This window comes from Mustela lutreola, chromosome 3 (assembly GCF_030435805.1).
Source record: "Mustela lutreola isolate mMusLut2 chromosome 3, mMusLut2.pri, whole genome shotgun sequence".
Classification (NCBI taxonomy): domain Eukaryota; kingdom Metazoa; phylum Chordata; class Mammalia; order Carnivora; family Mustelidae; genus Mustela; species Mustela lutreola.
Window position 1 is genome coordinate 142,920,507 of NC_081292.1, and position 12,120 is coordinate 142,932,626.

General features: G+C 40.9%; 1 long non-coding RNA gene across 2 annotated transcripts in view; it reads left to right on the forward strand.

Moving 5' to 3' along the window:
• The window catches only part of LOC131827094 (uncharacterized), a 95,452-nt gene that overhangs the window by 56,960 nt on the left and 26,372 nt on the right, over positions 1-12,120 (forward strand). The window contains exon 2 of one of the 2 annotated variants that reach the window (XR_009351889.1): positions 9,984-10,145. This is a non-coding gene — a long non-coding RNA (uncharacterized LOC131827094). The remainder of the gene's footprint in view (positions 1-9,983; positions 10,146-12,120) is intronic. The other variant, XR_009351888.1, reaches the window with a different exon arrangement.

A 12,120-nucleotide genomic window follows, 5' to 3' on the forward strand; every position in this document is an offset into this window, starting at 1 on the left:
TGAGTGTGAGGAGTTCTTTATAGATCTTGGATATCAGCCCTTTGTCTGTGGTGTCATTTGCAAATATCTTCTCGCATTCCTTAGGTTGCCTCTTTGTTTTGTTAAGTGTTTCCTTTGCTGTGCAGAAGATTTTGATCTTCTTTTTATCGCTTTTGTTTCCCTTACCTTTGGAGACCTGTCTTGAAAGAAGCTTCTGTGGTTGTTGTCTGAGAGATTACTGCCTGTGTTCTCTAGGATTTTGGTGGATTCCTGTCTCACTTTGAGGTCTTTAATCATTTTGAGTTTATCTTTGTGTATGGTGTAAGAGAATAGTCAAGTATCATTCTTCTATACATAGCTGTCCAATTCTCCAAGCACCATTTATTGAAGAAACTGTCTTTTCTCCATTGGATATTTTTTCCTGCTTTGTTGAAGATTATTTGACCTTAGAGTTGAGGGTCTATTTCTGGGCTCTCTATTCTGTTCCATTGATCTAGGTGTCTGTTTTTGTGCCAGTACCATACTGTTGGTGATCACAGCCTTGTAAGATAGCTTGAAATCAGACAATGTGATGCCCCCAGCTTTGTTTTTCTTTTTCAACATTTCTGTTGTGCCCAAGTTTTGTGTCCAAGAGACCACCAAGGAGCCAAAACCAATGGAATCACACCAGGGTTTATTCAGCAAGCTCAAGCTTGGGTCCAAGTATACCCAGCACAACAGAGCAGGGACTTGGACCCCCAATCTGGTTATAGCATGGTATTTATGTATTGTTTGGGGGGATTTCCAATAAGGGACGTGGACTCCGTCTCCAGGTTCAGTTCCTGATAGCGTACTGGGCGTATTGGTCCTGTAGTTGAGCCTGGCCACACACAGGTGGCCAATGAGATTGCAACACACAGAGAAAGCTGCACAGTCGTGCTAGGTCACACACGGGTGGCCAGTTGAACTACAATTGACCCCATAGTAGCTATTTCAAGTAGCCTATCACCTTAGTCAGAATTGGCTCCCAAAAGGTGCCCAAAAGGTGGGGCCTACACTCCTTGGTAGCTAGGGAGACAATATGCATACTCCACTGATTGGATGTCTCCACCTGACCTGACCCATCCCTGCATTCGGGCTGTTATCTCCCCCTGAGACTGGTTTCCGGGACTTGCTTTTAAGTAATTTCAGGGTGGAGGGTCAGTTTAAGTTTTACTGCATTAACAACAAAATGGCTGTTCAACCGAGGTGGGGCCTCTCTGGCTAAATAGGCCCTTACAATTTCCTTGGCAATTTGGTGTCTCTTCTGGTTCTATACAAATTTTAGCATTGTTTGTTCCAGCATTTTGAAAAATGCCAGTGGTATTTTGATTGGGATGGCATTGAAAGTATAGATTGCTCTGGGCAGCATAGACATTTTAACAATGTTTATTCTTCCAATCCATAGGCGTGGAATGGTTTTCCATCGTTTTGTGTCTTCTTCAATTTCTTTCATGAGTGTTCTGTAGTTCCTCAAGTACAGATCCTTTACCTCTTAAGTTAGGCTTATTCCAAGGTATCTTACGGTTTTTAGTACTATTGTAAATGGAATCGATTCTCTAATTTATCTTCCTATGGTTACATTGCTAGTAGTGTATAAGGAAATAACTGATTTCTGTGCATTGATTTTTGTATCCTGCCACATCACTGAATTGCTGTATGAGTTCTAGAGATTTGGGGATGGAGTCTTCTGGGTTTTCCATATAGAGTATTGTGTCATCTGTGAAGAGAGAGTTTGACTTCTTTGCCAGTTTGAATGCCTTTTATTTCTTTTTGCTCTCTAATTGCTATTGCTGGGACTTGTAGTACTATGTTGAACAACAGTGGCGAGAGTGGGCATTCTTGTGTTCCTGATCTCAGTGGAAAGGCTCTCAGATTTTCCCTCACTGACAATGATATTCGCTGTGTGTTTTTCATAGATGGATTTTATGAAGTTGAGGAATGTTTCCTCTATCCCTATATTCTGAAGAGTTTTAATCAGGAAAGGATGCTGTATTTTGTCAGATGCGTTTTCTGCATCAGTTGAGAGGACCATGTGCTTCTTCTCTCTTCCCTTATTTATGTGTTCTATCACATTGATTGATTTGTGAATGTTGAACTATCCTTGCATCCCTATGTATGTATGGGGTCGTGATAGATAATCCTTTTAATGTTCTGTTGGGTTCTATTTACTAGGATCTTGGTGACATTTTTGGCATCCGTATTCATCAGGGATATTAGTCTGAAATTCTTCTTTTTTTTAAAAGATTTTATTTATTTATTTGACAGAGATCACAAGTAGGCAGAGAAGCAGGCAGAGAGAGAGGAGGAAGCAGGCTCCCCGCCAAGCAGAGAGCCAGATGCAGGGCTCAATCCCAGGACCCAGATCATGACCAGATCATGACCCAACCCGAAGGCAGAGGCTTTAACCCACTGAGCTACCCAGGCGCCCCTGAAATTCTCCTTTTTGATGGGGTCTTTGCCTGGTTTTGCAATCAAGGTTATGCTGGCCTCATAGAAAGAGTCTGGAAGTTTTCCTTCTTTCTTTTTTTGAAACAGCTTCAGGAGAATAGATATTATTTCTTCTTTGAATGTTTGATAGGATTCCCCAGGGAATCCATCAGACCTTGGACTCTTTGTTTTTTGGGAGGTTTTTGATCACTGCTTCAATGTCGTTACTGGTTATGGATCTATTTAGGCCTATTTCTTCCTCTTTCAGTCTTGGTAGTTTATAGGTTTCCAGGAATGCATCCATTTCTTCCAGGTTGCTTAATTTATTGGCATATAGTTGTTGATGTTAATTTCTGATAAGTGTATTTATTTCCTTGATGTTAGCCATAATCTCTCCCCTTTCATTCGTAATTTTATTAATTTGGGTCCTTTCTCTTTTCTTTTGGATAAGTCTAACCAGTGGTTTATTGATCTTATTAATTCTTTTCAAAGAACCAACTTCTAGTTTCGTTCATGTATTCTGCTGTATTACTGGTTTTTAATTCATTGGTCTCTGCTCTAATCTTAATTATTTCCCTTCTTGTGTGTGGGTTAGGCTTAATTTATTGTTGATTCTCCAGATTTTTAAGGTGTAAAGATAGTTTGTGTATTCAGGATTTTTCTGGTTTATTTTGAGTGACACTTGGATGGCTATGTATTTCCCCCTTAGGACCACCTTTGCTGTATCCCATAAATTTTGGATCAATGTGTCTTCATTCTCATTGGTTTCCATGAATTGATTAAGTTCTTCTTTGATTTCCTGATTGACCCAAACATTCTTGAGCAGGATGGTCTTTAGCTTCCAAGGGTTTTTGAATGTCTTCCAAACTTTTTCTTGTGATTGAGTTCTAGTTTCAAAACATTGTGGTCTGAGCATGTGCAGCCACTTTTCAAAACAGTGTGGAGGTTCCTCAAAAAATTGAAAATAGAACTACCCTATGACCTAGCAATTGCATTACTGGGTATTTACCCCAGGATACAGATATAGTGAAAAGAAGGGCCATATGCACCCCAATGTTCATAGCAGCAATGTCCAGAATAGCCAAACTGTGGAAAGGGCCAAGAAACCCTTCAACAGACAAATGGATAAAGAAGATGGGGTCCATATACACAAGGGAATATTACTCAGCCATTAGAAAGGATGAATACCCAACTTTTGTATCAACATCAACATGGATGGTACTGGTAGAGTTTGTGCTAAGTGAAATAAGTCAAACAGAGCAAGTCAATTATCATATGGTTTCACTTATTTGTGGAATATAAGGAATAGCATGGAGGACATTAGGAGAAGGAAGGGCAAAATGAAGGGGGAGAAATAGGAGTGGGAGACAAACCATGAGAGACTGTGGACTCCAGGAAACAAATGGAGGGTTTTAGAAGGGGGGAATGGAAGGATGGGTGAGCCAGGTGAAGGGTATTAAGGAGGGAACATATTACATGGAGCACTGGGTGTTATATGCAAACAATGAATCACGGAACACTACATCAAAAACTAATGATGTACTATATGGTGACTAACATAACATAAAAAGATATATATGAAATGGAAAAAATCACCTTTTTTTAAAAACAAGTCGCTAGTAGCAGTCTTAGAAGGATCAATAGGAGTTTACCCTGAGGAACCTGCCCCCCTCATAGCACAGACAGAGGCAGGGTCCGAGGAGAGTGACATGGTTCAGCATGCCCTGTGTGGGGACCAGATGAGCCTGGGACAGTGCCGAGAGGGGGCAGAGGAACTCTGGAGCTTGGAAAGTAATTATTTTCCAGCCTGTGTTATGGTCCCTTGGAGTATATTAAGGTTTGAAATTCAATTCTGACCATCCCAAGAAGGATATTTAAAAGTTTGGCTTTACCCATCACTCGACTCCTCCTTTTAAAAGTAATTGGAGGGCACCTGGGTGGCTCAGTGGATTAAAAGTAATTGGAAAACAAAAACAAAAATCTTAGAATCACCCACCCACCTCCCAATTCTTTAAAAAGCCCACAATATAACAATCCAGGCAGCATTAGTGGTTATAACTTGTGCAGAGAGGTTACCCTAATAATCCTTTGAAATAAAACTTTGCTTTCAACCTTCCCAAATATACCAAATAGCTATGTATATATTTCTCTCTGTGTTTTCCCCTCATTAAATTCCTCAGATGTAGGAGTCAAAGGAAGCCTCCCTCATGCAGAATCAAATTATCTGTGTTCCACATGTTTAGTTTTTAATAATAAAATAAAATGAAATGAACCCCCCTCCTCCCAAAAAAGGAAAATGCAATGTATGTCTTTCCCTGTCGGGATCTGCCATGGATGATTCTTTTCTTTGATGGTCCCTCTGTCACAGTCTGTAATTGACAAGTCTTCCTGTAATTGACGTTGAGTAGTACTATTCCCCCTCCCAGACTCCCCTTCTATTCTCCTAAGTCTGTTTTAGTTAAGTTTCCCTTTACTGCTTTTCTTAGTTGTGCCGTTAATTTTTGTCTTAAGTGCAATTTCTGTTCTTTCATCTTGAAAGGGAGTCATCCAAGGCTAGCCATTATACTAATAAGACAATCAAGAGCTCTCCATAAACAATTTGTTTTCTTTCAAATGTAGCCAATTTAAAGGATCCACCCTCTGGCCATTGGTAAGTAAGATCTATTAATAGTGATTCAAACCAGTAAGACTTTTAATGGCTTAACCAAAGATACAAGAGGTGTCCCTAGAGAGGGCATAGGTGATGCAGCCCCCATGATCCAAAAGTTCCTAAGAAAGCAAAGGCCTTCATTGCACAGGCAGTAAGGATGGTGTAGTGGAAATAGTGTCCCTGGTCTCACACAAACACTTGAGGTACCCCCAGCCACAGATTTGCCTATATCACAGGCAGGTGCTACTGGAATGGGACTTTTCAACACTAACAAGCAGTGAAGGTTGAGACAACAAAGGTTCCTTATGGTCTTGGACCTCTTATGACCAATGTTCCTGAGAACTGGCACAGTCAGACAAGAGCGATGAGGGACTCTGTAAAGCAGCTGTGTCAGAACACAAGGAATCGTATGTATTTTCCCTGCTTTGAACAGAATGGGATGACTTACCAAGCCAAAACTTCACCCAAATTTTTGTTTAATTCCTTACATTTGGACCCGCAGCCTATCCAGTTGTCCACCAGAAGCACACAGGTACAAGCATCCTTCAGAGCTTATGCCAAGCTCTCAGGACGTTTAAGATGAAAGGAGATCTCATGATTTTTCTTCTGTTTACATCAACAGCTTTAGCTAAGCCATGGATCTTTGGAGCCAAACTAATATTAGGAGGGATGTGCCATGGAGTTGGGGCTTGTTTGGTGTTTTGCAGTGTGTCTTGTTGCATGGCAAGTTTACTCGAGGTTGACTCGTGACCTAGTATCAATCTAACCCATCCTGTGACCAACATATCCTAACACAGGAGTCTTTGAGTTAGGATGCCCTGCATTCTAACAGCTTCTAATTGTGTGACCCATGCCCACCTATTTTGTGGCTTTGGTTTCCAAGATATCCCTTAGCAACAGCCTTCCCTTCATGTGTCCATTAACCTACAACAAGGTTTATCTAAACAGATGCCAGCCCAGCAAGAATCATGAACTCACCAGTCTGTGAGTTTAACTGGAACAGCAAACTTAATGTAGGGACTATGCTTGCATTCTTACCGTATGTTTTTTTTTTTTCCTCTTTATGACAAACAGCACAACAGATAGATAAAAACAAGACCATCTCTGGGAGGAAATGGATTAATAAAACCAAGAGTACTCTACCAAACTTAGTAAGAGTTGCTAAGCCCAAGGAACTAGTTCTACAAGTATTTTCTCCTGCTAATCTAAATTTAGAAAAAAAAAAAAAAAAAAAAAAAAAGGACTGTCACCACTTTTATTCATTTGAACTCTGTAGACAGAAATTCTGGGAGGCTGACATGGTAAGAAAACTTACTTTCTGCTGGCTGTATGTCAGATGCCCAAGGATCTCAGCTGTAGCAATACTAGGGCAAGCAGTTGTCCAGAAAGTTAAAGTGTCCTGCTGACTGTGCAGGGGAGGAAGAAATGCTGTTCTGCCCTTCAAGGTTCTTGTAACTGAACTAGGCAATAAATTGATGTGAAACAGATTAACTGAAAATTAACTGTAATTTTGTATGTACAGAGGATCCACATTGATGTGAGAGTCTGAAGTCAGGTACAATAAGTTATATATGTCATTGTGAACTAAGGAGAAGGGGAAGGGTCTGGGACTTCAAAGGGAAGGAATGCAGTTCACAGGAGGATGAAAAGTTAATGCTCACTAAACAATTGTTTTCTGGACCATTCAGAAACAACCATAGGGAGAGCTTTGATCAGATAGGCCTTCTGATTCCTTCCTATATCCTGTCTTAGTTCATATTATAATGTAGTTATCTATGATTGCAGCTCTCTTCTTGGAGCAGGTCCTCCATCTAAATTTCGGCAGTTGTTGGGGGAGTCATAGGGTCAGAGTTTCTTCATGAGTTTTTTGGGCTTTGATGGTTATCAGCTAGGCATAAGCTGTGTGCCAAAGTGGTCCATTTGGGGGAGGCCTGATACTAGCTCCTACAGAGACAACTCACTCTTTGTAATGAAAATGATCATTGGAGTTATTGAGATCACCGGGAGAGTGTATGAAACCAGACATAGTCCTCCAAAGCAATAGCATTTAAGGGATGACCAATTGTAGGAGCCAAAGGAAGAGTGCTCTAAAAAATGAGGGGGCATTCAATGCTGTTAGATATTCCCCAGCAGTTAGGTAAGATGAGAACTGAGAAGTGTGCTTTAGACTTAATCAAAATGTTGTTGATGGCTTTGGAATGAGTGGTTTCATGAGAACAGTAGTGGGGAAGCAAAAGATAACTATAAATAAAGTCATTGAGAAGGATCATGGAGTTGAATGTGTTTCTTTGTGTATTTTACAGAGGGATAGTTTTGAGTATGTCTAAATGCTAGAGGTGAGGGACCAATGAAGCAAGCTGTGGATAAAGAAGAAGGAGAGGTTAAGTACCTAATAGGGTCCTCAAGGATTGAAGGGTTGCCTCCAATGGGAGGAGGAGCATGTCTCTGATGGGGATGGGCAGTTTTGGAATCAAGACATCTCCACTTGCTAATTATGTAACCTTGGCTAAGCTGCTCACTGTCTCCAGTGATTATGGCTATTTCTCTTACTTAGCACTCCCTGTGATACAGGCACTAACCAGTGAAATAGGGTTGGGTTGGGTGGTGGTGGTGGTGGTGGTGGTGGTTGTTTTACATAGGAGAATGCCAAGGCTGCATAGCTTAGTGGAGAGAACATATTTGTTAAAGTAAGTTAGACCAAGGCTGAAATCTATGCAAGAAATTGAGAAAACTCTTATATGATAATTGACATTTTTTTGTGTGAGCAGGAGACAGAGTGCAGCTCAAGCTAAGGGGAAAGGTGGGAAGCCCACTGGGTAAACCATGTAAGGAAAGGAAATTCAAAATAACCAAATATTTTTCTACTTTTTTTTTTTTTAATAATTGATTGATTGGTTGACTTGAGAGAAGAGCAGAGCAGAGAAAGCACACACAAGCAGGAGAGAAGGGGCAGAGGGAGAAGGAGAAACAGACTCCCCACTAAGTGGGGAGCCCATATGGGGCTCAATCCCAGGATGCTGGAATCATGACCTGAGCTGAAGGCAGACACTTAACCGACTGAGCCACCCAGGCGCCCCATTTATCTACTTGAAATAATCCTTTCAGTGATGTCATAGAGTTGACAGGTATCAGGCAAGATCTTACAGATTCAGGTACAGAAAAGCCAGTTCAAACTTACTTAAATAAAAAGAGACTGTTTTGTTTCAAGTCAGTTAAAAATTCTTCAGCTGGAACCAAAGTATGGAGTGTGCCCTACCCTCCACCTCCTCTCTGTTTCTCCCCATATTTCAGCTCTGATTTTTTTTTTAAGATTTTATTTATTCGGGCGCCTGGGTGGCTCAGTGGGTTAAGCCGCTGCCTTCGGCTCAGGTCATGATCTCAGGCTCCTGGGATCGAGTCCCGCATCGGGCTCTCTGCTCTGCAGGGAGCCTGCCTCCTCTCCCTCTTTCCGCCTGCCTCTCCGTCTACTTGTGATCTCTCTCTGTCAAAAAAATAAATAAAATGTTAAAAAAAAAAAAAAAAGATTTTATTTATTCATTTGAGAGAGAGAGAATGAGAGGGAGAGAGAGAGAGCGCGCCCATGAGCAGGGAGAAGGACAGTTTCCCCACTAAGCAGGGAGCCACCCAGGCTTCCCTCAGTTCTGTTTTTTGTTGTTGTTGTTGATGTTGTCTTCACAAGGCTGACTCTATCCTTGTAATGCCAGAGATGGACAAAGTAGCACCAGCCTTCAGCAGTCCTAGATGTGCAAAATCTCCCTAATGAGCACCTCTTTCCTTAATTGCCCTAGAGAAGCACCAGGATTGGACTCTGGCCAGGCATGGGCCACATTACCCTCCCTGGACATTGGGAATACATCTGGAGATGTGGTACATACACATAACGCACACAGGCACACACCATCCCTCCCTCGCTCCCTCTTGGATTAATTTAGGAAAGGGAAGAGTTTCCAGAGGATACAGTAGATTCTTTCACTCAAAGAAAGGACAGTGGGCAGGTGAAAACACACATTGATCATCTGTACCCATGTCCTGCAGACTGGAAATATGTTTTCTTACATTGTGTTTATACTTACAAATTTCTTACTGAAGACTTTTTTCATTTTTGCTAGAATTTGTTATTGGGATTTAATGAATATATTCAGTCCATGAAATACGACATTCTGACACATTTAAGGAATGATGATTCTCTGTACTCTTCTCTCTTTGTATTCCTCTCATTTCCTGATGTTTCTTTTTTTTTTTTTTTTTTAAGATTTTATTTATTTATTTGTAAGAGAGAGAGAGTGAGAGCGAGCACAGGCAGACAGAGTGGAAGGCAGAGTCAGAGGGAGAAGCAGGCTCCCTGCGGAGCAAGGAGCCCGATGTGGGACTCGATCCCAGGACGCTGGGATCATGACCTGAGCCGAAGGCAGCTGCTTAACCAACTGAGCCACCCAGGCGTCCCTCCTGATGTTTCTTTTTTAAGTCAGGTAATGCACATGCTCATTTCCACTCTCTCTTAGAGGAGATTTAGAACACAGAGGAATTTAGATCAACCTTGATATGAGTTGATTGGACATAAATCTTAGAGGATCAAGTTGGTCTTCAAAGCAGTAAAAGTATTCTGAATCCAGCCATTAGCTAGAAAAAGGCAGCCACATCTCTTTACCTATTTTCTGTTTCAATTTCCTAGACCTTTCAGCATTTTCTTTGGGTGAGTGGCCATATCGATCAGAGTTCAGTGCATAAAATAGAAACCACTCTAACTATTATTAGCATGAAGGGATTTAATTGGCGAGATTACATATATACAAGAGACTAAGGTGAGTCCTAGGCTAGACCTCTGAGGATATTTCTAGAATAATGACCCACCTGAGAAGCTCTGGGGAAGTCAATGGAAATTGAGGTAAAGATGTATATTTTATAGCTGCAGTCCAAGGTGTGGAATGAAGAGGCCACCACCAGTTAACCCTGCCGTGATACTCAGAAAGCTAGAAGACTCCAAACACAGAGACTTCAGTCTCCACCAGTGTGCTTGTTAGTAGACCTACCCCTGGAAGTTTACCTTTCAGATCTCAAATGAAGGTATGTATTCATAGACTCTAACTCACATGCAAAACCCTAGCTGTGAGGGTGTCTAGAAATGTCTTTTTAGCTTCCCAGCCTTTCCAACTAGATGGATCGAATAGAGGTTGAGCAGGCTAGTCCACAGTTATCTGTCGCAGAGGCTTGGACATTTTCTTTACTTTTGCTGGGTTTCTGGCAGGAGTGGTTGGATTGTGTTGGGAATAGGCAGAGGAAAACTGAAGAACAGTTGCTGCTTGGAAAAGGAAAGGAAATGTCGAAATGCAAAAAGCAAAAGCTCTTAGAGTCAGCCTGAACCTTGTTTCAATCTTTCTGTTTTGTTACGGATTTAGAGAAGTCACTAAAACCAGACCAACATATCCCTGTTTCTGTGGGTCATCTGCAAGAACTGGCGTAGTGTTCCTCATTCACTGCTAATGGTGTTCACTACAATGGGGTTTTGCAAGTGTCTTGAAGGCATGACAACAAGAGGGGCCTAAGACCAGAGTCATGTAGCCTTTCAAGACCATGAACACTGCATACTAAGCTATAGCAAAGATGAAAATGGGCCCGATTTGCTCTTGATCCACATGTCTGAGGCTGTTATGGTGTTGGAAGTCGTGTACAGGTGAGTAGGGTGGAGTGTTTTTCGTAGGGCCCTGGTTATTCCATATGCCGTTTTATAGATGAAGAAAGTAAGCAATTAGGGGCAACATATCTTTAAAAATTTCAATTCCAGTGTAGTTAACATAGAGGGTTATATTAGTTTCAGGTGTGCAATATAATGATTCAACAATTCCATATATTACTTAGTGCTAATCAAGTAAGTGTACTCTTAATGCACTTCTTCTGTTTCACCTGTCTCCCCGACCCCGCCTCTGGTAAGTGACCATCTGTTTGTAGTCTGTAGTTAAAAGTCTGTTTTCTGGTTTTTCTCTTTTGTTTTCCTTTTATTCATTTGTTTCTTAAATTACACATATGAGTGAAATCATACGGATTTGTCTTTTTCTGACTGGTTTATTTCACTTAGCATTATACTCTAGATCCATTTGTATTGTTGCAAATGGCAAGATTTCACTCTTTTTTGTGGCTGAATAGTATTGCATTGTATTATGTTTGTGCATCTATGTATATATCCCACATCTTCTTCACCCATTCATCTATTGATGGACACTTGGGCTGTTTCCAAAGTTTGCCTATTGTAAGTACTGCTGCAATAAACATAGGGTTTCATTTATCCCTTAAACATGGGGTTTTATATATATGAGTTAGTGTTTTCATATTCTTTGTTAAAAACTCAGTGGTGTGATTACTGGATCATATGGTAGCTCTATTTTTAACTTTTTGCAGAACCTTTATGCTGTTTTCCACTATGGCTGCACCAATTTGCATTCCCATCAACAGGGCTTGAGGATTCCTTTTTCTCTACATCCTCGTCAACACTTACTGTTTCTTCAGTTTTTAATTTAAACCATTTTGACAGGTATGAAGTGACATCTCATTGTGGTTTTGATTTGCATTTCCCTGATGGTGAGTGATGTTGAGCATCTTTTCATGTGTCTATTGGCCATCTGGATGTCGTCTTTGGAGAAAAGTCTGTTCATGCCTTCTGCGCATTTTTCCATTTTTAATCGGATTATTTGGTGTTCAGTTGTATGAGTTCTTTTTTTTTTTTTTTTTCTTTTAGAATGCATGCGAGTGGGGGTGAGGGAGAGCAGAGAGGGAGAGAGAATCTTAAGCAGGCCCCACATTCAATCTGGAGCCCAATATAGAGCTCAATCCCATGACGCCAAGATCATAATTCAAGCTGAAATCAAGAGTCGGACACCCAACTCAACCACCTAGGTGTCCTGAGCTGTATAAGTTCTTTACATATTTTGGATATTAACCCTTTATCAGATATGTCATTTGCAGATACCTTCTGCCATTCAGTAGGTTGTCTTTTAGTTTTGTTGATGGTTCCTTTTTTGTACAGAAGCTTTTTATTTTGATGTAGTCCT